Source organism: Tenrec ecaudatus, chromosome 2 (assembly GCF_050624435.1).
Source record: "Tenrec ecaudatus isolate mTenEca1 chromosome 2, mTenEca1.hap1, whole genome shotgun sequence".
NCBI lineage: Eukaryota > Metazoa > Chordata > Mammalia > Afrosoricida > Tenrecidae > Tenrec > Tenrec ecaudatus.
This window is the reverse complement of record NC_134531.1, coordinates 36,685,197-36,706,699: the sequence shown is the minus strand read 5'-3', so window position 1 is coordinate 36,706,699 and position 21,503 is coordinate 36,685,197.

Genomic DNA, 21,503 nt, shown 5'->3' with positions numbered 1-21,503 from the left:
TGGTCGTGAAATTTTGTTTCCTGTTTAGGAAAAAATGCCATAGAAACTGTTGTGATGTTGAACACAGCTAGCAAAGATAGCCCTATGGGGAAAACTCAAGTGTAAAAGTGGTTTCCTTGTTTCAAAAAAGGTAAAATGTCAATTGATGACAAACCTCGTCTGGATGTCCACAAACTTTCCAAAAGGATGAAAATGTCAACAAAATCTACGCACTTGTTCTCGAAGACCAACAACGGACCATTGAAGAGATGGGCAAGTTATCTGGACTAGCTTAGAGCTTGGTTCAGTGAATTTTAATGAAAGGTTTGAAAGTGAGAAGGGTCGCTATAAATTTTGTGCCTTGGGTTCTGACCGACCAGGACAGAGCATCAAGTGGAAACATACCAAGCTTTGAAGAACAGCTCTAAAGTGACCCAGACTTTTTCCCCAAGATCTTTCCTGGTGATGAGACACGGTGCTATGCTTACAACCCCAAAAGCAAACATCAATCAAGCCAGTGGAAGACACCATCATCATCTCATGGGGAAAAAAAAGCTTGTCAAATAAATTCAAAGATCAAAATGATGGTCTTTTTATTGATTGCTTTAACGTGACGGGCATAGTGAGTCCATTCCACGGGTCAGACCATCAATCAAGTTTTCTATTAGAGGTTCTGAAAAGATTTCATAAGAATGTGTGACCAAAAAAGCCTGATTTACGGCAGATGGTGGACTAGTTTTGTCACCACAATGCACCTGCTCTCACAGCCATCCCAGCGCACCACTTTTCGGCAAAACCAGCATTTGTCTATTGTCCCACACACCTGACTCACTGAGCTATTCACCTGACCTCGGTTCTTGTGATTCCTTTTTGTTTCTGCAAATGAAGAGGGACATGAAAGGACGGCGGTTTGATGACGTAGAAGAGGTGAAGGAAATAACGAGGGAGTGCTGTCAGCCGTCCAAACAGATGAGTTTGAAAAATGTTCCCAAGAATGGAATCTCAGGTTTGACAAATGCACTAAGTGTAATGGAGAGTACTTTGAAGGTGATAAGGTTGTTTTATAACAAATACTCTATATAAAGCATTGAAATATTTTTTCTGTTTCTTTGTGTGTGTGTACCCCTCGTAAGCCAGCTTCTCTTACTATTTTCTCAGCAATCAGATTGATCAAGGATGGTAAGAGGAAGCAACCTTCCGGTGTGCTCTCATATTCCAAAATGAGCTGCTATGCCACCTAGGTAAGCTATGAAAATATATATTTATTGCAAACAGCTCCAGTGTATGCTATTGTTATGATTGTTATTAGGTACTCTTGAGTTAGCTGTGACTCATAGTGACCCTTTGAACAACTGAATGAAGCACTGCGAGATCCTGGTCCATCCTCACAATTGTCGCAGTTTGGGCCCGTTGTGCTACTGTCAGTCCGTCTCCGGGAAGGCCTTTCTCCTTTCTGCCGACCTTCTATTTGATCAAATATGATGACACATCCCTTCTGAAAACATTTCAAAAGTATGAGACAAAGTCCTGCCATCCTCACTTCTAAGGAGCATCCAAGCTATATTTCTTCCAAGAGAGATCAGTAAATGGTATGCTCAATATTCTTTGCCAACACCATAATTCAAATGCATCAATTCTGTCTTGGTCTTCCTTACTCATTGACTAGCTTTCCTATGTATATTAGGCAAATGAAAACGCCATGACTTGGGTCAGGCACACTTTAATGCTCAAAGCGATATGTTTGCTTTTTTTTTTTTAACATTTTAGAAAGTTTTTTGTTTTGGTTTGTTTGCACAGTGAATTCTCCACTTCAATACATCATTTGATTTCTTGATTGCTTCTCCTGTGGACACTGACTATGGATCGAAGCCAGCAGTTCTCAACCTGCGGGTCGCGACCTCTTTCAGGGCTGAATGACCCTTTCACAGGGGTCACCCAATTTATACCAGTAGCAAAATTACAGTTATGAAGCAGCAGCGAAAATAATTTTATGGTTGGGGGGGTTACCACAACATGAGGAACTGAATTAAAGGGTCATGGCATTAGGAAGGTTGAGAACTACTGGAAGCAAACTGAAATCTTTGAAAAGTTCGATCTTTGTACTAAATTGCATTTTATTCCAATTGTGATCATTTCTGCTTTATTTACATGGAGGCATACTAAAGGTACACCATACTGGAGGTACGTGGAAGTATACCATAAATGGAAGTGTACCACACTGAAGGCTTACATCTTCATTAGGAAGTGCTTCAAATACTACCTGCTTTCAGCAAGGAAGGTTCTTTCACCTGCACATTGCAGGTTGTTAATAAATCTTTGTGATAGGATATTGTGCCAACCTGGCCAATAGGAACATATGGAAGTGATCAGGTTACAGTTTGTTTGGAGGGCAAAGAGATAAATGGCTCTGCAAGACCCACTCCTGTCTCTCTTGCTTTCTGGTGATCATGCTGCTGCTTTAACTAATTCTCTGCCTCAACCTGTGTGCTACACTACCTGTGGGCCAAGCCAATCTGTGGATCATGGATTGTGTTGCTAGAGCTTGAGGTTCCTTGGGAGCTGCTTTGCCACACTGCTGCTGCATAATTTGCCTGAGCTTGAGGCTGGTGGATCCTGTCACATTGCATTGATTGAGTTTGCTATCCCATCTGAGCCTGCTTCACTAAGCTCCTGAGCTACTGTGTTGCTGAGCCACCCTGTCGTTTGCTGCCTACAGGCAGACTCTGCCTGCTATGCCTGAGGGAGGACTCCACTGTCTGCTTCCTTGACTTTGGACCCAGCAGCCTATGTGAGTCAAAAGATTTCCAGTATATTAAACTGTTTCATGAAAGTGAGTTGGACTGAGCCCTCTGTGCTGCTGTGTTGACTAATTAGCTGTTGTATTCCTTCTTGCTGTATAAACCTATCTATACATATAGAATTATTGTCCTGGTTCTGTTTCTCTAGAGAACCCTACCTAATACAATCTTCCTCCAATCTGAATACCACGGTGGTCTCTTCATATAATTCATTTCCTCAGATTGTCTTCTCAGTATACAGATGGAATAGGAATGGTGAAAGGTTGCAACCTTGACTCAGTCTTCTTGCTCTGTTCGAAAGGCTGCCTCTTTTTCTCTGTGCAGGTCCTGAATGAGCACAATGAAGTGCTCGGGGATTCCCGTTTGTTGTAATGCTACATAGCTACACATAGTTAGTTTGTGATGCTCCACACAGTCTACAGCCTTTGCAATGTCAACAAAACACAAGTAAACATCTTTACAGTTGTCTTTGCTTTCAGCCAAGATTCATCCAACATCAGCAATGACGTTGCTTGATGCAATGCAATGTAATTTCTTAATGATCTTTTTCTGAATCCGGGTTGAATTTCTGGTAGTCCCCTGTCAAGATAATGGTACAATCTTTTTTTTTTAATTACCTGTAGGATTACCTGTGTGTAATAGTACTGATTTTTTTCAATAATCTCAATGCTCTATTGGGTCATCTTTATTTGGATTGGGCACAAATACTGATCGTTTTGATTTGATTCATTTGACAAAGTAGCTGAAATTGCAAAGGCCAAGAAAGGTTTCTTTGGCCTTTGTTAGAAGGAATAGTATATATCCTCCCTCCCTCTCCCCTATGGGATGCTTCTCTTTTACTTCACTCTGAGACATGTAGCCCTAGACTTAGGCTGGACCTCCCTCGTGTGAGGAGAAGCAGATGACTGCAATCAAGGGGATAGAACTGGAAGCTTCTGGACTTTGTTTTGCAGGGCTTCCCTTGAGGGTGCCCAGCGAACAGTGGGCCGGGACTACAACATACTTACTATTTTAATGCCACGTTTTCATTTTTACGATAATAATCTAGTAGGTTTGGCTCTGCCACGATCAATGAATATTATTAAAAGTTATACCTTATCACTAGCCCCCGTTGTTTGTTTAAAATATGTCATCACTTAAGAATTGAATCTGTATAAGTCAACAATTCAGGTATTGTGGTCTGACACTTGCCCATATGTTTATAATTTCCTTTTCCAAATTGTATTTTAAATTCTCTACCATTTTCTAAATTGATAACACTCTCAATTGAATTACCTTATGCCTCAGGGATATGATTGATAATGTTCTCTAATATAAAATGATGTTTCTTAGGTGAACCAGAGACATATATAAACCATAGCTATGTGGATGGATTGGGGCTCACACTTAATTCTATCCCTGATCTAATGACACTTAGTTCTTTTGACATAACCCGCTGGATGCATCCTCATGAAGAGATAACTAAAGATATGAGTGCTATAGCAAAATGTGGTGAAGAGACTAGATGGTGCCTGGCTATCAGAAAGAATAGTGTCTGGGGTATTAAAGGCTTGTCTTTGAATAAGCAGCCATCTGAGTGAGGCATGAATTAAGTCCATTAGGAAGAAGCACACCAGCCTGTGTGATCCAAGGATTTCAAATAGTCCAAATGAAAGAAATCATATCAGAGCTTAAATTGTGAACACCTGATTTGCAGAAGAGTATGAATAACAGTGGAAACCCAAAATCCATGTGCAGGGTCCTGACATAGATTAAGCCTCCAGTAATCATGTCTGACTTTAGACCAGACATGTGAATACTCTTACTGTCATACAGAGAGCACTGTAAAGTTAATTATGATAGATATAGTTAAGTTAAAGTCTAATACACTATTTTCTCTCCTTCTGACCCCTTTAAAAGTTGTTCAGTTTAAAAAAAAAAAGCGAGGGGAAATACATGTGCATTAAGCCTCTGCAGAATGCACCCTGTCCATAGACCAGGCAGGTAATGGCTTGGCTAACATGTGGAATGCATTGGAAAGTGGATCATTGCAAATGTAGTTAGGTTTAAATTTAACATCTTATCACTTGATATCCATTTTGACTCGTGTTAAAGTGTTTCTGTTTTTCAAAATCAGACTCTATTTTATTTTGTAATTGTTAGCCTTTTTCTTGGGTTTTATTTTGGAGGGCGGGGTTGGAGAAGAGTATGGTATTCTGTATATGAGTCCAGGATAGCCAAGTCTATAGCAGGAGCATCAAACTCAACTAAAATGCAGGCCGTTGGGTGCAGCAGGCAAGATTCACACGGCCACATCACATTTACAAATCTTGTTAAATTTGTATTTTGAAGTGAGGATTCAGGAATACGGATAGGGTGATTCAAACACTACATAATTGCTTCTATTTAAACACTTATTTTAGTTAATGCATTTATAAATTTAAAATTATTCTTTTTTACCTGAAACTTGCCAGCACTTTCCTCCTACTGGTTTTCATTTGCCTCTTATGTTGTGACCGGAAAATATAACAAAGTAATTAATAAAGAACACAAGATGTTGGACAGCTAACAAACATGATGCACAATCGTAATGGCATCTTTCTGAAAATGTAACTAGCGCTGCTGCTAGGTATGATTTGTAACTGCACAACCCAGACTGCTCTTTTTAACTTTTTCACTGTTGGGATCTGTTTACATTACGTGACACTAAGAGTGGCGGACATATCATTTCCAAACATCGCCAGAAATGAGTCAGCGTGTACACACATGTCCACAGGCCCCCAGGAAAGGCACTGGGCCACGTGAATACTCATCTTCAGTAGTGAAAGGGCTAGCGAGGGAATTGTGTGTACGATATTGCTTCGATCTCCCCAAAGGGCTATTTTCTTGAAAACAATGTTTTCTATTTTCATTTTATTTCAGAGCATCGCGGGTCACAAAAAATTACCTCTGGGTGGGGGCCGCCAGTGTGACACCCCTGGTCTATATAAACAATAACTGGATTAATAGTTTCTTAGAGGTGTGGCCAGAGAGAGTGGGTGGAAATGGGAAGCTAATCACAATGAGCACGAGAAAGAAGAAAATGTTCTGAAATTGATTGTGGTGATGATTGTACAACTCTTCTTGATAGGGTTGAACCAGTGAACTATAGGATTGAACTGTGGCATGTGGATTATGTGCCAATAAAACTGTTTATAAATAAATTAGGATATAAGGAAAACACTTAGCACACTGAAGTCTATAGGATAGATTCTGACCCTGCTTCAGACCCAAAGATTGTCTAGCAGCCAGAAGCAGCATCAAGCTGCACGTGGAGGGCCTGCACCTCTCACCGCAGGGGTAGAAGAGTGCATCAGGAAAAAGAATGCAAGCCAACAGAAAAAGCATGCAGCAGTGTTTCCTCTGGGCCACCTGCAAGGAAGGCAGCCAGGGTCACTTTCAAAGGGGCTTCGTTGAGAGCCTTGCTTTGAGGGTGCACCCACATCTTTCCATTTCCTCAATCATGCACACACAGCTGGCTCTCTCATGCTCCATAGCCAGCACCTGAGTCCTGCAGAGAAGGCCTCTCGGTTTCCAGAATCCACTGTGAGTGCCTTGGAAACGGAAAGTGACCACACAACATTTTTTTTTCCCTTTAATGATGAGTAATCCAAGAAAGGTGGAATGGACCTAAAAGTTATTTGTCTTGAGACCATAAGGGGAAACTATTGCCTGCCTGTGCTGTGTGGAATCCTGCTCTTACAACATGATGCTGGCAATGCCATATGTATAACAGAGTAAAGCTCTGAAAGGTTATGTACAAAACTACCTGTATTCTCTAAGAAACAGAGTGTATGTAGGGGATGAACAAAAAGGGACTTGCCATGCCTGTACATGAGGGATTTTCAAACTTCTAATGGAAAGATAATGACATTTGTCAGGGACCTTTCTGAGGTCACCTTGTACTTCTGTAGCAGTTATATGTTATCAAGTGCAGAGGATTAAGAGTGAAGGGGTGGAGTCTAGCCTGTCAATCATTGTATAGCAAGTGAGGCCCCTGTGTGGGAGTGGCCTTCCCCTGAGGATTGTGGGAATTGTTGTTTTTCCTCCTTGGCAGAAAACACACACACTCTCTCTCTCTGCTCACTCCCTTGGAGACGCTCTACTGACAGGACACATGGCATTATGCTGATAGACCCCATGCCCTGGGAACTGGAGGAGCCATGGGGAGACCCCTGCCAACACTGTGATGCTTCTACCACTGTGGGATCCACAAGACTTGTACCTACTGGCCTGTGATTTTCCTGCATTCAGCATCATTGCATGTGTTTTGTGGGTCTGAAGAGGACTTTATATATTGGTATAAAGTCCTATGGGCTAATAGCAGATTTATGAACTTGACCTGGACTGGGCTAGGATGTTTTCTCAATATACAATTGCTCTTACATATAAAGCTCTTGTACATAAAGCTCTTTCTTATACACATGAGTGCCTGTCAATTTATTTCTCTAGTCTACCCGGACTAACACTACTTCTATAGGGTTTGATTATTTTTAATGTATTCCAATATTTTTTAATAAACAAAAACTGAAGATACAAAGACACATCATAGAATACTCAGGGGCGGGGGGGGGGGAGAAGAAAAATAAATCAAGCGAACCAACCGAATGCCAATTCTTCCAGATTCCACCTGTTCATTCTCACCTTTTGCTTTTTGCTGTTTGCTCTGACTAGGGAGGTTGCACTCTGATGAGCTCGTTACATTAAACAAGGGCAAGTTCTAAGGGTTGTTTCCCCTTTCCACCCTCATCCTCTGAGTCCACAATAGACAAATCTGAGTGCAGATGCCAAGAGAACGCATTCGCTACTTACGGTTCTCCTTTGGAGATCCCGGGTGGTGCAAATGGTTTACACGGTCAGCTGCTGCCCAAAAGGTTGGCGGTTGAGTCCACTCAGAGATGCCGCAGATGAACGACCCGGTGGTTGACCCCTGGGGAGAGAAAGCAGCCACTGAAAGCTCTATGGTGCACAGTCTGCTCTGACACACCGACTATCGGCCATGGGTCAATAACAACTGATTTGCTCAAATTCACTCAAAATGCCTCTAATGGATGGAGATGTTTTCTTCAGTTACACATTTTACGCACTTCCTCTCAGCAGTAGCAAGGCAGCAACTGTTGCTGTGTGGCTTTGAGTCAGTGCCGACTCGTGTTGGTGTTGTTGTTGTTAGGTGCCGTCAAGTGCATTCTGACTCCGAGTAAGGCCTGCCCCACAGCAGGAAGCACGGGCCAGTGCTGCCACCCTCACAGCGGCTTGCTATGTTTGAGCCCATCGACGCAGCCACTCTGCCCACCCGTCTTGTCAAAGCTCTTCTTCTTTTCGCTACCCTGCTACCTGACCAGGCAGGAGGTCCTTCTCCAGGGACTGGTCTCTCCGGACAACATAGTTAAAGCACACGAGATGCAGCCTTGCCATCTTTGCTTCTAAGGAGCGTTCTGGCTGAGTTCTGGGTGGTCATTGCAACCCGCTACTGAACCCAGGAGAGAAGCAGAGCACTATGGGGGGAAAAGTTGGTGTCGCAATAGGATAAAAAATGATGGAAGGTGGGGACATGTCTGACTCCTGCTTGTGACAATACGAAAGCTACAGGAGGTCAAATATGACCCTACCACCACCACCACCATTTATTACACCTGCTTTCTGGGATTTACCCTAAAATAGATGGGCTGCCTTATGCCCAAACTCAACCCTTAAATAAAAGAAACACACACACAACTGGTCCGCCTTAGAAAAGCCCGTGGTTGCTATGCATGTGGAAATTACCTCCTGGTTTGTCTTATTATTATTCTTATTCTTCTTTTATCCTGATTTGTTTTCAATCTTCCTGCTTCCTCCAGGAACCAGGAGGAGGGGGGCAAAAAGATCCGTTGCTAAACCCTGAAGCAGAACGACCAATGACCAAGGCACCAGCCTCAGAATAGCATACAGAGCCTATTACTACACAATGGAAAGAAAACTACATTGTCTTGAGGTTTTGTTTACTATTTCAACTTGCTGAGTAAATTGATGCAGTAGAGAAGTAGAACTAGTGTCCTACTCATTAGAAACCTCTGGGCAACTGCAACACCAAGGTTAGCATCCAGCACCTGTTTTTCCTCTTGTTGAACATAGGTTTGGATAGTTAGGTGTGATTCCCCATAGCCTGGCTACATAAATGAACCTTCTTACCAGTTTCAACCAGGAACCTCTTCCAGACCACATAAAGTTAGGGGCCGTGGAAACCCGGTCGCATGAAACCATGTAGTCGGGATCTTCATCGTTTTTATTGAAGGGACACAACACACAGCTTCAAGAAGGAACAATTCCATGATCCAACAAAGCAATGATGGTGCAGATTCCCTTGGCTTAAAATAAGGGGGGAATTTTTTTTTTCAAGAATCAATGATATTCAACCAAAACTTAAACACTTGGAATGGCTACATGTACTTTTAACCAAATCTGTTGGAAAGCCATCAGAAGCTGAGCATAAGCCCTGCTCAGACTAGTGCTGATGTTCCGTTTCCTTTTAGCGTATTTAAAAGGAGAAGAAAGAAAGAAAAATAAACTGACTAGACCTGAAAATGCGACTTTTAAAACACAGCTCCAGGGTTGCTTGGAGGTTGGCGGGATATGAAACAATGCTAACAAGCTGCGTGTAAACGCATCACAACCAGACAGATTTCCTTTCCCCACAAGTAAATGGGTGTTTAAGGAAAAAAAAAAAAAGAACAGAAAAGCCTCTCGAACTGTATGCGAGTTTTCACAAAACCACAGGGTTCTGAGGACAAACTGGAGAAAGTCCTCTGAGCTTCCATGGGGTAGAGCAGTGATAGCCCACGGAGACCTTTTGTGTCAGTCACTGAGTTTCAGGAACATCGGCTCATTTCATGCTCATGAAAGTCTGCAAGTTAGGCAAGTATTCTTCCCCAGGTTGTTGTTAGGTTGTTTTTGATGCCTAGGCATTAGTGCCAGCTCATAGCAACCCTACCTATAACAGAGCACAACTCCGCCCAGCCATGCGCCGTTCCCACAAGCACAGCTCTATTTAGACCCATTGTTATAGTCATTGTGTCAATCCATCTCCTTGAGATCCGTCCTCTGCCTCACTGACCCTCCACTTGATCAAGCATGATGTCCTATTCTAAGGACTGGTCTCTCCTGATAACATGTCGAATGTACATGAGAGGAAGGCTCACCATCCTCACTTCTAAGATACTTTCTGGCTGTACTTCTTTCAAGACAGGTTTATGTATATTTGGCAGACCATGGGATACTCAATATTCCTGGCCAACATCTTTCTTTAAATGTAGCAATTCTTCTTTGCTCTTCCTTTTCCATTGACCAACTTGCACATGCACATAAGACGATTAAAAACTATCACAGTGCCTGTCAGATACCTGAGTCCTCAAAGTGATACCTTTGCATGTTAGCACTTTGAAAAGGTATTTGTAGCAGATCTGCCCACTTTCAGGAGGAAAAGATAAAAGCTTGAAAGTTGTAAGTATCCAGGGCATTTGGCCAATAAGTGAGCTAGAAGGTCTTCTACGTTATAAAATGACACTCACACTCCACCCTGCCCCATCTGCCCACTCCACAGCCCTGCCTGCCACGCTCGTGCTAAATGAAAACCCAGTGATTGCTTTGGAGAGGAGGCCTTACATGTTAACTGAGCTACATTTATAGCATGGCATGACCACAGTAGACCATGCTGTCCAGGCCCCATGCCTGTGTTGGCTGAGACGATGTCTGAAATATTCAGTGCTGCTTTCACAAAAATACCAGACGTGCATTTGCTTTAGCAGACAGAAATGTATTTTTCTCAGCGTTTAAGAAGCTACAAGTTCAAATTCACAGTAGCTCTAGGGGAAAACTTTCTCTGTGTGTGTCATCTCTGGGGAAAGTTCTTTGCCTCCTTTCAATATCTGTGGGCCCAGTTTTTCTTGACTATCCCCACATGTCTTGGCATCAATCGCCCAGAGTCTAAGAGCTTCTTAGTCCAGGGGCCCTGGCTCGAAAGGATACACTCTGCTTCTCGATCTTCTTTCTTGGTGGCAGTCAGGTCTCTCACTCATGCTTGCTTCCTTCCCCTTTTGTCTCTTGTACTATTAAACTTGATACTGGTGAACTTTTCCTTACTTTACATCTGGGACTGTACCGCCAGACTGTGGGTGGTGACTCAAGTACAAATGATGCGCCCCATCCTAATACTGCCTCATTAACCTAACATGCAAAATTTAATTCCCTTTGACACGATTTACTCCTGCTTGTGAATCACAGCAGAAATTAGGATTTACAACAGATCACAAATTACAAGATAATTTCAGTGTGGGAATCATGGCTTCACCAAGGTGGCACCTATTGGGGGTGACAGTATGTGATACATGGTATCTGGCAGAACTAAATGAGGGTATGGAAGGACTTCGTCTTCTTGATTTGATTTAGGCTCAATCTGAATTCATGTGACAACACTCCTTGTTACTTAAATTTATGACAGAGCTGTGCTAAGTACTTCACCTGCATAAAGTTCATTTATTCCCACAATGACCCTGTAAGTTTGGTAGCATTTGAACTCCTATTTTCTATGAAAATGAAGGCTTAGGAGAACTAAGGAAGAGCTAGGACTCTAAGCCAGCCTGTCAAACTCCACTGGTCCAGCATTTGTTCTCTTTCTCTTCACCAGTCGGAAAGAGCAGCAGCATCAAGACACCACAGAATCGAGGGCAGGATGGTTTGAACACTGGATAGCAAGCAATACACCTTTGTTAAGATGTGTGCACATAAAAATTTAGTAGCATCTTCCTGCACATTTATCCATCGTTCCATCCATCCATTAAATATTGATGATATGCCCCCGTCACCCTATTTTTAAGGCTTCATCTTAAAATCTAAGATTGTTTTTCCCCTTTGCTTTCTTTCTGAACCCTTTTAAAATGTTAAAATAACATTAGACCAGTGTGTTAGTCTGGTCTATACTAGACTAGTACACTAGAGAAACAAATTCATAGAGACTCACATGTGTATAAGAAAGAACTTTATGTACCAGAGAAATTGGATATTGAGAAAACACCCCAGGCCAGTCTAGAGCAAGTCCTTAAGTCTGATATTAGCCCATATGTCTGACACCAATCTACAGATTCATTTTGGACTCATGCAACACTCGCAATGACTCCAAATGCAGATGCTCACAGGCCAGTGGTTAGAAAGTCTTGTGGATCCAGTGGCAGTGAAATCATCTCAGTTCTGGCAGGGGTCTCCATGTGGCTCCTTCAGTTCCAGGGCTCTAGTGTAGTTCCATGTGTCTTCTCAACAGGAATGCATCCCAGGGAGTGAGTGTGTGGTCCGCCTCCAGCGATGTATTTATCTCCTTCAAGCCTCCAAAGGAGGTCATCAACTGTGTTAGGATTGACAGACTAAACTCCATCCCTTCACTCTTAAGTCTTGAATTGACAACAGATTATGGAACTACCACAGCCAGTCTGCGTTTAGGTCTATTCTCAATCTCTGACTGGCTTCCAACAGAATTAGTTTAAAAAAATACACTTTGCTGTTTCTGGTTTTAAATTTTCAGTTCAATTAAATTTACTCTGGTAAAGGCATTTTCTTCTTCTAAAGTAAGGGTGATAAAGAGATGAAAGATATACAGCAGAACCATATCAAGGATATCAAGCCACAATTCAAGGATTGCATGGATTTTCTTGGTTCTGACTTTCTCTCCTTTGGTCTTTATCTTTTCAGTTTATGATCATAGTAATTTCATTCATTTTGACACATCTCAATTTATGTTTTAAAATACCTGTTCCCAAGAATAGGTGAATCTCACTGAGTTATTGTTGTTAGGTGCCATCAAATCGGTCCCCACCCATATTGATCCTATGTAGAACCGAACAAAGTACTTCTTCGTCCTATACCAGCCTCACAATTGTTCTTATGTTTGAACCCATTGTTACAATAACTTGTTAAGGGTCTTCCTCTTCCACTGTTTCTCTATTTTAGCAAATATGATGTCCTTTTCCAGTGACTGGTCTCTTCTGACAAAATGTCCAAAGCACGCGAGACAAACTCTCACCAACCTCGCTTCTAAGCATTCTGGCTGCCCTTCTTCGAAGACTAATTTGTTGGCAGTCCACAGTTCTTTCAATATTCTTTACCAGCACAATTCAAAGATATTGATTCTTCTTCAGGCTTCCTTATTTAATGTCCAACTTTCACATGCATATGAGTAAGTGAATATACTGTGGTTTAGTCAGGCATTCCTTAGTCCTCAAAGCAACATCCTTGCTTTTCAACACTGTAATGAGCTACAGTGCAACACATTTACTCAATGCAATGCAATGTTTGATCTCTTGACTGCTGCTTCCATGAGAATTGATTATGGATCCTAGCAGGATGGAAGCCTTGACAACTTCTATCTTTCTCCACTTATCTTTTTTCTCCACTTGTCCGTCATGATGTGACATACTGATACAGTTGTGAGAATTTTGATTTTCTTCACAGAGTTGGAATCCATACTGAAGATTCTTATGCTTAATTACCATCAGCAAGAGCTTCAAATGCTCCTCACTTTCAGCAAGCAAGATTGTGTCATCTGCATTTCACTGATTGTTAATTGACCCTCTTTCAATCTTCTTCATATATTTCAAATTCTCTAATGATTTGCTTAATATACAGATTAAATAAGAATGGTGAGAGGCTACAACCCTGGTACACACCTTTCTTGATTTTAAACCATGCAGTATTTCTTTATTCTGCTCAAACTACTGCATCTTGATCCACGTACATGTTCCACATGAGCCCAACATAGTTTTATAGGATTTCTATTTTTCTCAAGACTATCCATAGTTTGTTATGATCCACAGTCAAATGCCTTTTCAAAGCCAATAAATCGCAAGTGAACAACTCTCTGGTATTTTCTTTTTTTCATCCAAGATCCATCTGACATCAGCAATGATTTCTCTCATTCCATTGTCCTCTTCTGAATCTGCCCTGAACCTCTGGCAGCTCCCTGTCAATGTACTGCTGAAATTGTTGTTGGATAATCTTCAGCAAAAATTTACTTGCTTATGATATTCATGATATTATTCCATAATTTGGTCATTCTGTTGGGTCATCTTCTTTGAAACGAGTACAAATACTGCTGTCTTCCAGTCAGTTGGTCAAATGGCTGTTTTCTAAATTTCTTGGCATACAAATGAGCTCGCTATTTAACAGAGTGCTTCCAGGGCTTCATCAGTCTGCTGAAACCTTTCTCTCGGTGTTACATGTTGGTAATGTCATCAGAACAGCTTGAATGCCTTCCTTCCATACAGGTTCTTTCGCATATCCTACCTCCTGGAATGGTTGATGTCAACTCCTTCTTTTTGGTAGTATGATCCTGTGTTTCCTTTCCAACTTCTTCAGATGCTTCCTGCATTATTCAATATTTAGCCCATAGAGTGATGCTCCTACTAGGAGAAGCTCATTCCCAGAAAGGACTGCAGGTCTGGCCCCAGCTCAAGATATGATGTCCCCTCCCTAGATGACAGCGCTGTAGAGGATGGCTCTGAAGACACCGTTTGGGAGAGCAGCTGGTCTGATCAGCACACATAGGGGAGAGCAACAGACCAGCATTGGGAACAAAGCCTCAAAGCCCCCCTGGAATCCTGATTGCAGACTGCTAACTCTGGGGTCAGCACTTGGCAGCTCACCCAAACTGGTTGGAGCTTACAAGGGGCCACACTGAAAGTCTAAGGGTGTAATTGGGGCAGGGAGTGAACACTGGACTATTCCATCCCTGCTTGCAGGAATAGTAATGGGGACTTGTAGGATTCATGCCTTTCAGACATGAATTTTGAGAAATAAAAGGTATAAGTGCTTTTTGGTAAGTGGGTTCTGGGGTATGGAACCCTGAAAGAAAAGGGGATTGTGCTGAGAGATTATAACAAGTCCTGTTTGCTATTTAACAGAGAGATATTCAACTCTGGGTTAGGAAACTGGTTAGATTTGCATCTATTTACATTGTCTTTCTCTTTCTTTTTTCTTGTTTGGTGTACATCTATATAAGATAGGCAGAATAAGCAATACCATAGTGACAGTGATGGGACTGATGGTTCCGAGGGGGCAGGATATGGGAGGGGATAAGGTTGGGGGGGGTGAGTGTTGAGCCAATAATAACAGAAACAAGGGAACAGCAAGGGTTATAAAATTGACAGTGAGGAGGGTGTAGTATTCCTGGCTTGTTTGACCAATTGAAAAGTGTTTGAGAGGAATTGCTGAGCAGTGAATGATGGGTGGGGGAGGAGGAAAGAAGAATAAAGTAATATTTATATATAGGTATAAATATAGATATATAAATATATAATCATATCAATATAGGTATATTTGCCTCTATATATATATATATGTAAATACAACAAGGAAGCAGATGGACTTTGGGCCTCTACAAAAATCTTACCTAAGTACAAGAATGGTTCGTTCTAATAATGTGCCACTGTATGATGCTCACCTTCCAGACATGATCAATGAAGACAAAATGGGTCCATAAGCAAATGTAGCAAAGAAAGCTGATGGTGCCTGGCTATTAAAAGATATAGTGTCTGGGATCTTAAAGGCTGGTAGTTAAACAAGCAGCTATCTAGCAGGTAAGCAACAAAGCCCACATGGAAGAAGCACACCAGTCTGTGTGATCATGAGGTGTCAACAGGAAGAGGTATCAGAAGTTCAAAACCAAGCAACCTAATTGATGTAAAGACGTGGGGATGTATTAGAGACCCAAAACCTACCTGTAAGATAATTAGACAGTCCCTCTCAGAAGGGCCACACAGAAGGGATGACAAATGCAGTATGTGGTAGAGTACTGATGAAACACATAACTATACCCTGGTTCTTTAATATATCTTCCCCCTACTATTAAGGCATATGTTTTATCTCATTAATATTGTTAGACCTATCTATGTTCATTTGTATCATTAAGATCATTCAATGCAGGAGTGGCAGGATGGATGAACCTTTAGAAACTGCAACGGGAGTAAGGATTCCCTGAGGATTCTGGAATGGGGGAAGGTGGAATTGATAGCAATAATGACTGTAACCCCACTCAAGGGGAGCGAAGAACAGAACTGTAGGTTTATGGATATATTAGATGGGTAAGAGATGGCTATAAAAAGATATAATAAGAATAATAAATAACAATAAGGGTTCCTGGGGTGAGGGTGAAGGAGGCAGGGGACAGAGGAGCTGATGTCAAAGAGTTCAAAAAGAAAGAAAATGTTTTGAAACTGATTGTAGTAGCAATTGTAAACTATGCTTCCTTCATTTGAATGTTGTGGCATCTGTAAAAGCTTCCAATAAAATGATTAATATATATATACATATGTATATATTGCCCATAAAATCTCTCAAAATTGCACTCAACTTGAAACTTGTATTTTTTTTCTTGAGTTCTTTCATTTTAAGATATGTTGAGTATGTTCTTCATTTTTGATTTTTTAATTCTAGGTCTTTGGACATTTCATTGTAATATTTGACTTTGTCTTCTCGAGCTGTCCTTTGAAATTTTATGTTCAGCGCTTTCATTTCATCATTTGTTCTATTTGTTTTAGCTACTCTACAATCAAGAACAAGTTTCAGACTCTCATCTGACATTCACTTTGGTCTTTTCTTTCTTTCCTGGCTTTCTAATGACCTTTCGCTTTCTTCATGTCTGATGTTCTTGATGTCCTTCCATAGGCCGTTAGGGTTTTTGTCATTAATGTTAAATTAATCAGATATCTTCTTGAGATGTTCTCAAAATTCAGGGTAGAGAAACTCAAGATCATATTTTGGCTCACATAGGCTTTTAAAATTTTTCTTTAGCTACAACTTGCAGTTGCATATGATCAATTGATAGTCTGTTCCACAGTCAGCAACTAGCCTTATTTTAGCTGCTGATATTAAGCTTCCCTATCCTCTCTTCTCACAAATGTAGTCCATTTAATTTCTGTGCATTCCATCTGGAGAAGTCCACCTGTGTGTTGCTGAAAAGTGTATTTGCTATGAACAAGTAATTGGTCTTGAAAAATCCTATCATGTGATCTCCATCTCCATCTCACACCAAGGCCAGATTTTCCAACTACTATTCCTTCTTCTTTGTTTCCAACTTCTGAATTCCAATCACCAATGATTATCAATGCACTTTGACTGCATATTCGACTTCAGACTGAATACTTTCTTAACATTCTTCAACTTCTGCATCATTAGCTTTAGTGGTTGTTGCATAAATTTTAACAGTAGTCATATTGACTGGATTTCTTTGTATGTGGCTAGATATTATACTATCACAGACAGTACTGTACTTCAAAATAGTTCCTGATATGTCCATTTGGACAATGAATGTGACACTATTTCTCATGGATCTGTCATTCTCAGTATAGTAAACTATCTTATTTTCTGATCCAAAATGGCCAATGCCAGTCCATTTCAGCTCACTACCAGAATACTGATCTTTATGAATTCCATTTTTGATGACTTCCAGTTTTTCTAGATCCAGTCTCTGTACATCCCAGGTTCTGATTCTTGATGTTTACAGCTGTTTCTTCTCACTTTGACTTGTGCCCTGTCAGCATATGAAGGTCCTGAAAGTTCTATTAACCACAGGTTTTACTGCATCCACAGCACTATGGGTCTCTGTACTTTGAGGCAGAAGCTCTTCCTCAGTCATATTTTGAGTGCCTTCCGACCTGAGAGGCTCATCTTCTGGCACCTTATCTGACAGTATCCTGCTGCTAATTTTCATTAGGTTTTCACTATCTGATAACATTTCGGTGTAATCCCTAAAGTTTTCAGTAGCCAGTTCCTCTGAAGTGGACAGCCCGTTTCTTCTTTGCTGATTGTTATTTGTTTGGAAGTTCTGCTAAAACCTATTCCCTCTGGGTGACCCTGCTAGTATTTGAACATACCACTGTTAGATTGCAGCTGACTCCCAGCATCACAGCCACATTCAAGCCACCACCGTACAATAAACTGGAATAAAAGTGGTGCATCTCGCCAAGAGTCAACTGTAAAGCCAGGACTGCGTTCTATTCTGAGAATATCAGGATTTGAAGAGATTTTTAGGGATAGAGACTGTATTGGTTAGAAGAGGACAGCTTTTGTAACAATCCCAAAGGTTTATTTCCTGTCTTCTCATAACCCAATGTGCACGTTCTAGTCGCAGCACTTTCCCTCTCATGTTGACACTTGGGGACCCGAGCTGCATAGAAACTTTCAAGATGTTCAGGGCTTCTTCGAGCCAGAAAACAGAAGGAAAAAAAGCAATTTTAAGCAACAAGGTGATAGTTACCTAATCTGTCAGCTTGAGTGAAGGGGTGGAGTCTAGCCTGTCAATCAGGTCATAGCCAATGATTCCTCTGTGTGGGCATGGCCTTCTCCTGTGGATTCTGGAAGCTCCTGTCTTCCTCCCTGGAGGCGGGACATACACTCTCTCTGCTACACATCCTTGTTGACAGCTACATGGAGCCACACTGATGCCAGCCAGAGCCCTGGAGATGCTTCCACTGCCACTGGACCCACAGGAATTTCCACCCACCGGCCTGTGATCTTCCTGCATTTGGCATCATTGTATGTGCTGTGTTTGTGTGTGTAAAGAGGAATTTATGGGCTAATATTGGACTTATGGGCTAATTTTAAACTTATGGACTTGATCTCGACTGGGCAGGGATGCTTTCATAATATACAATTATTCTTTGATATAAAGCTCTTCCTACATGAGTGTCCTTAGATTTTTTTTTTTTTTTTGTCTAGACAACCTGGTCTAACATACACACTCACTCCTAACTGATTCCTGTTACCCCAGAGACAAGCACTACTCTTACGGTTACCTCAATGTTGAAGCCTAGGAAATCTATGGTGCAAAATGCCTAAGGAGAACCCGTAGGTCTAGTGAGTTTGCAATCAGTCTCACATAGACTCGCACTATCACTATCACGCAGGTGAAAAAAGTGCACCACAATGCAGTTATCCAATGTTATCAAGGGCCAACCATTGTTGGGTGATTTTCAGTAAAATTTTACTTGCATGAGATATCAATGATGTTGTTCCATGGTTTGAGCATCCTGTTAGATCACCTTTCTTTGGAATGGGCACAAATATGGATCTCTTGCAGTCAGTTGGCCCAGTAGCTGTCTTCCATATTTTCAGCATAGACAAGTGAGTGCTTCTAGTGCATCATCACCTTGTCAAAACATTGCAATTGGTATTCCATCAATTCCTGGAACCTTGTTTTTGGCTAATGCTTTCAGTGCATCCTGAGCTTCTTCCTCCTGCACATTGGTTCTTGATCGTGTGCTGCCTGTTGAAATGGTTGTGTGTCAACTCATTCTTCTTGATACAGCGACTCTATTCTATCCATCTTCTTGCAATGTTTCCTGTATCATTCAATATCTTGCCCATAGAATCTTTCAAGATTGCAGTTCAAGTTCTTTCTGTTTAACACATGCCGCACATGTTCTGCTCTTTTTGTTATCGAATTCTAGGTTTTGAACATTTTATTATACATTTGACTTTGTCTTCTTGAGCTACCCTTTCAAAGTATCTGTTCAGCTCTTTGACATCATCGTTTATTCCACTTGCCTTAGCTACTCTACCATGAAAAGCAAGTTTCAGGGTCTCTTCTGATATCCACTTTGATCTTCCTTTCCTGTAGGCTTAATGACCTTATGCTTTCTTCACTAACGATGTTCTTGATGTCTTACCACAGTTTATCAGGTTTTCTGTCATTAATGTTCCATGCTTTAAATCTTTTCTTGAGATCTTCTCTAAATTCAGGTTGGAGAGACTTACGGTTGTATTTTGACTATAGTGAACTTGTTTTCATTTTCTCAAGCTTCATCCTGAAGTGACATATGAACAATTGCTGGTCTGTTCCACAGTCAGCACCTGGTCTGGTTTTAGCTGCTGAAACTCAGCATCTCTTCCAACAAAATTAGTCAACTTAATTTGTGTTTATTCCATCTGGAGAAGACTTCTTTATAGTTGAAAAATGTATTTGCCATGAAGAAGTCATTGGTTTTGCAAAATTCAATCATGTGATCTCCAGGTTCATTTCTATCAGCAAGTCCCATTTCGTTTCTATCACCAAGGAAAGAACTACTGTTCTTTCCAACTTTTGCACACAACTTTGCTTGCTGTGATCAAAGAGGACTTGGAGCACTAGATGAAGATCAAGGATTTCAGCTTTCAGTATGGGAAAATGTGAAAAAGTTCAAAATCCTCACAACTTGGCCAATAAGTAACATCATAATAAACAGAGAAAAGGTTGAAGTTGTCAAGAATTTTGTCTTACTTGGCTCTACAATCAGAACTCCTGGAAAGCAGCAGTCGGAGATCAAGAGAGACATTATATTAGGTAAATCTGCTGCAAAAGACCTCTAACACAATGAAGAGCAAGCATGTTACTCTGAGAAGTAAGGCGTGCCTGACAGGAGCCAAGGCATTTGCACATGGCGCATATGCATGTGAAAGCGAGATATTGAATAAAGAAGTGATACACTCGACTTGTGGTTCTGGAGAAGAATCTGGAAATTACCACAGACTGCTGAAAGACCAAACCAATCTGTCTTGGAAGAAGTCAGGCCATAGTGCTCCTTAGGGGCCAGGATGGCAAGATTTCATCTGACATACTTTAGACAAGTTGTCAGGAGAGACCAGTCCCTGCAGAAGACATCCTGTTTGATAAAGCAGAAGGCCCTCCAGGAGATGGATTGACACAGTGGCTGTCACAGCGGGCTCAAGAATAGGGACAATCGCCAAGCCAGCACCGCACTGTTGTGCACAGGGTCACTGTAGGCAGGAAGTGACTTGATGGCACCTAACAACAGCAACAGTACCTAGGAGCAGATTCAGCCTTCCAGGTAGCACTCTTTCCCTGCAACGTTGTTACTTTCTGGAAAGATAGTTCCTGGGTTTTCTTCCTGTTTTAATGTTTAAATCAGTTCATTAAGCGCTCTTACAGATATTAATCAATATCAAAAGCATAGTTGTACAATTGTTGCCACCATAACTTTCAAAACATTTTCTTTCTTCTTGAACTCTTTCATATCAGCTCCTCTTTATACCCTCCCTCCCCCACCCTCCCACCCCCATGAACCTTAATATATTATTATTATTGTCAGATCTTACACCATCCAATGGTTTTGAGTCTTTTATCATATACTACTGCAGAAAATTTGTTAAAGTACAGGAAAAATTTGAAGAGAAATATTTTTTAAATTACACTGCTCTGGAAATAACCATGGTTTATGTACTCATGCTTATCTGCTAGTGGCTTGTGTATACAAGGGTTAAGTCAGAAAGTATTACTGCTAGAATTCCAATAGAGACACAGACTGGTTTATTCCAAACAAAATAAGTGTAAACATGTCTCTGAGATCAGAGGATCGCTGCTGACTACTCTTCTCAGTAATGTCCTTGTCCTAGTCTCGCTGGAATGCCTGCAAAACAGAGGAAATTTGGGGGGTAGGGAAAAAACAATTCCTGTGAGGTCAGAGCCAACATAAAGATTTTAACAAAACTCAGGTGGACATCTTCCCACGTCACTGAAGTTTTGCTACAAATGAACACATAAAGAAAAACTGTGGCTGAGGTCCAGAAGCTGCTGGAAGACCATTGTAGAATTAACGTTGACATGATCGCTACCATGGCTGGGAACTCACCTGGTTCAGCATTTCTGATTTTAGGCAAATGCCATGGCCTTAGCAAACTTTCAGTCTGATGGGC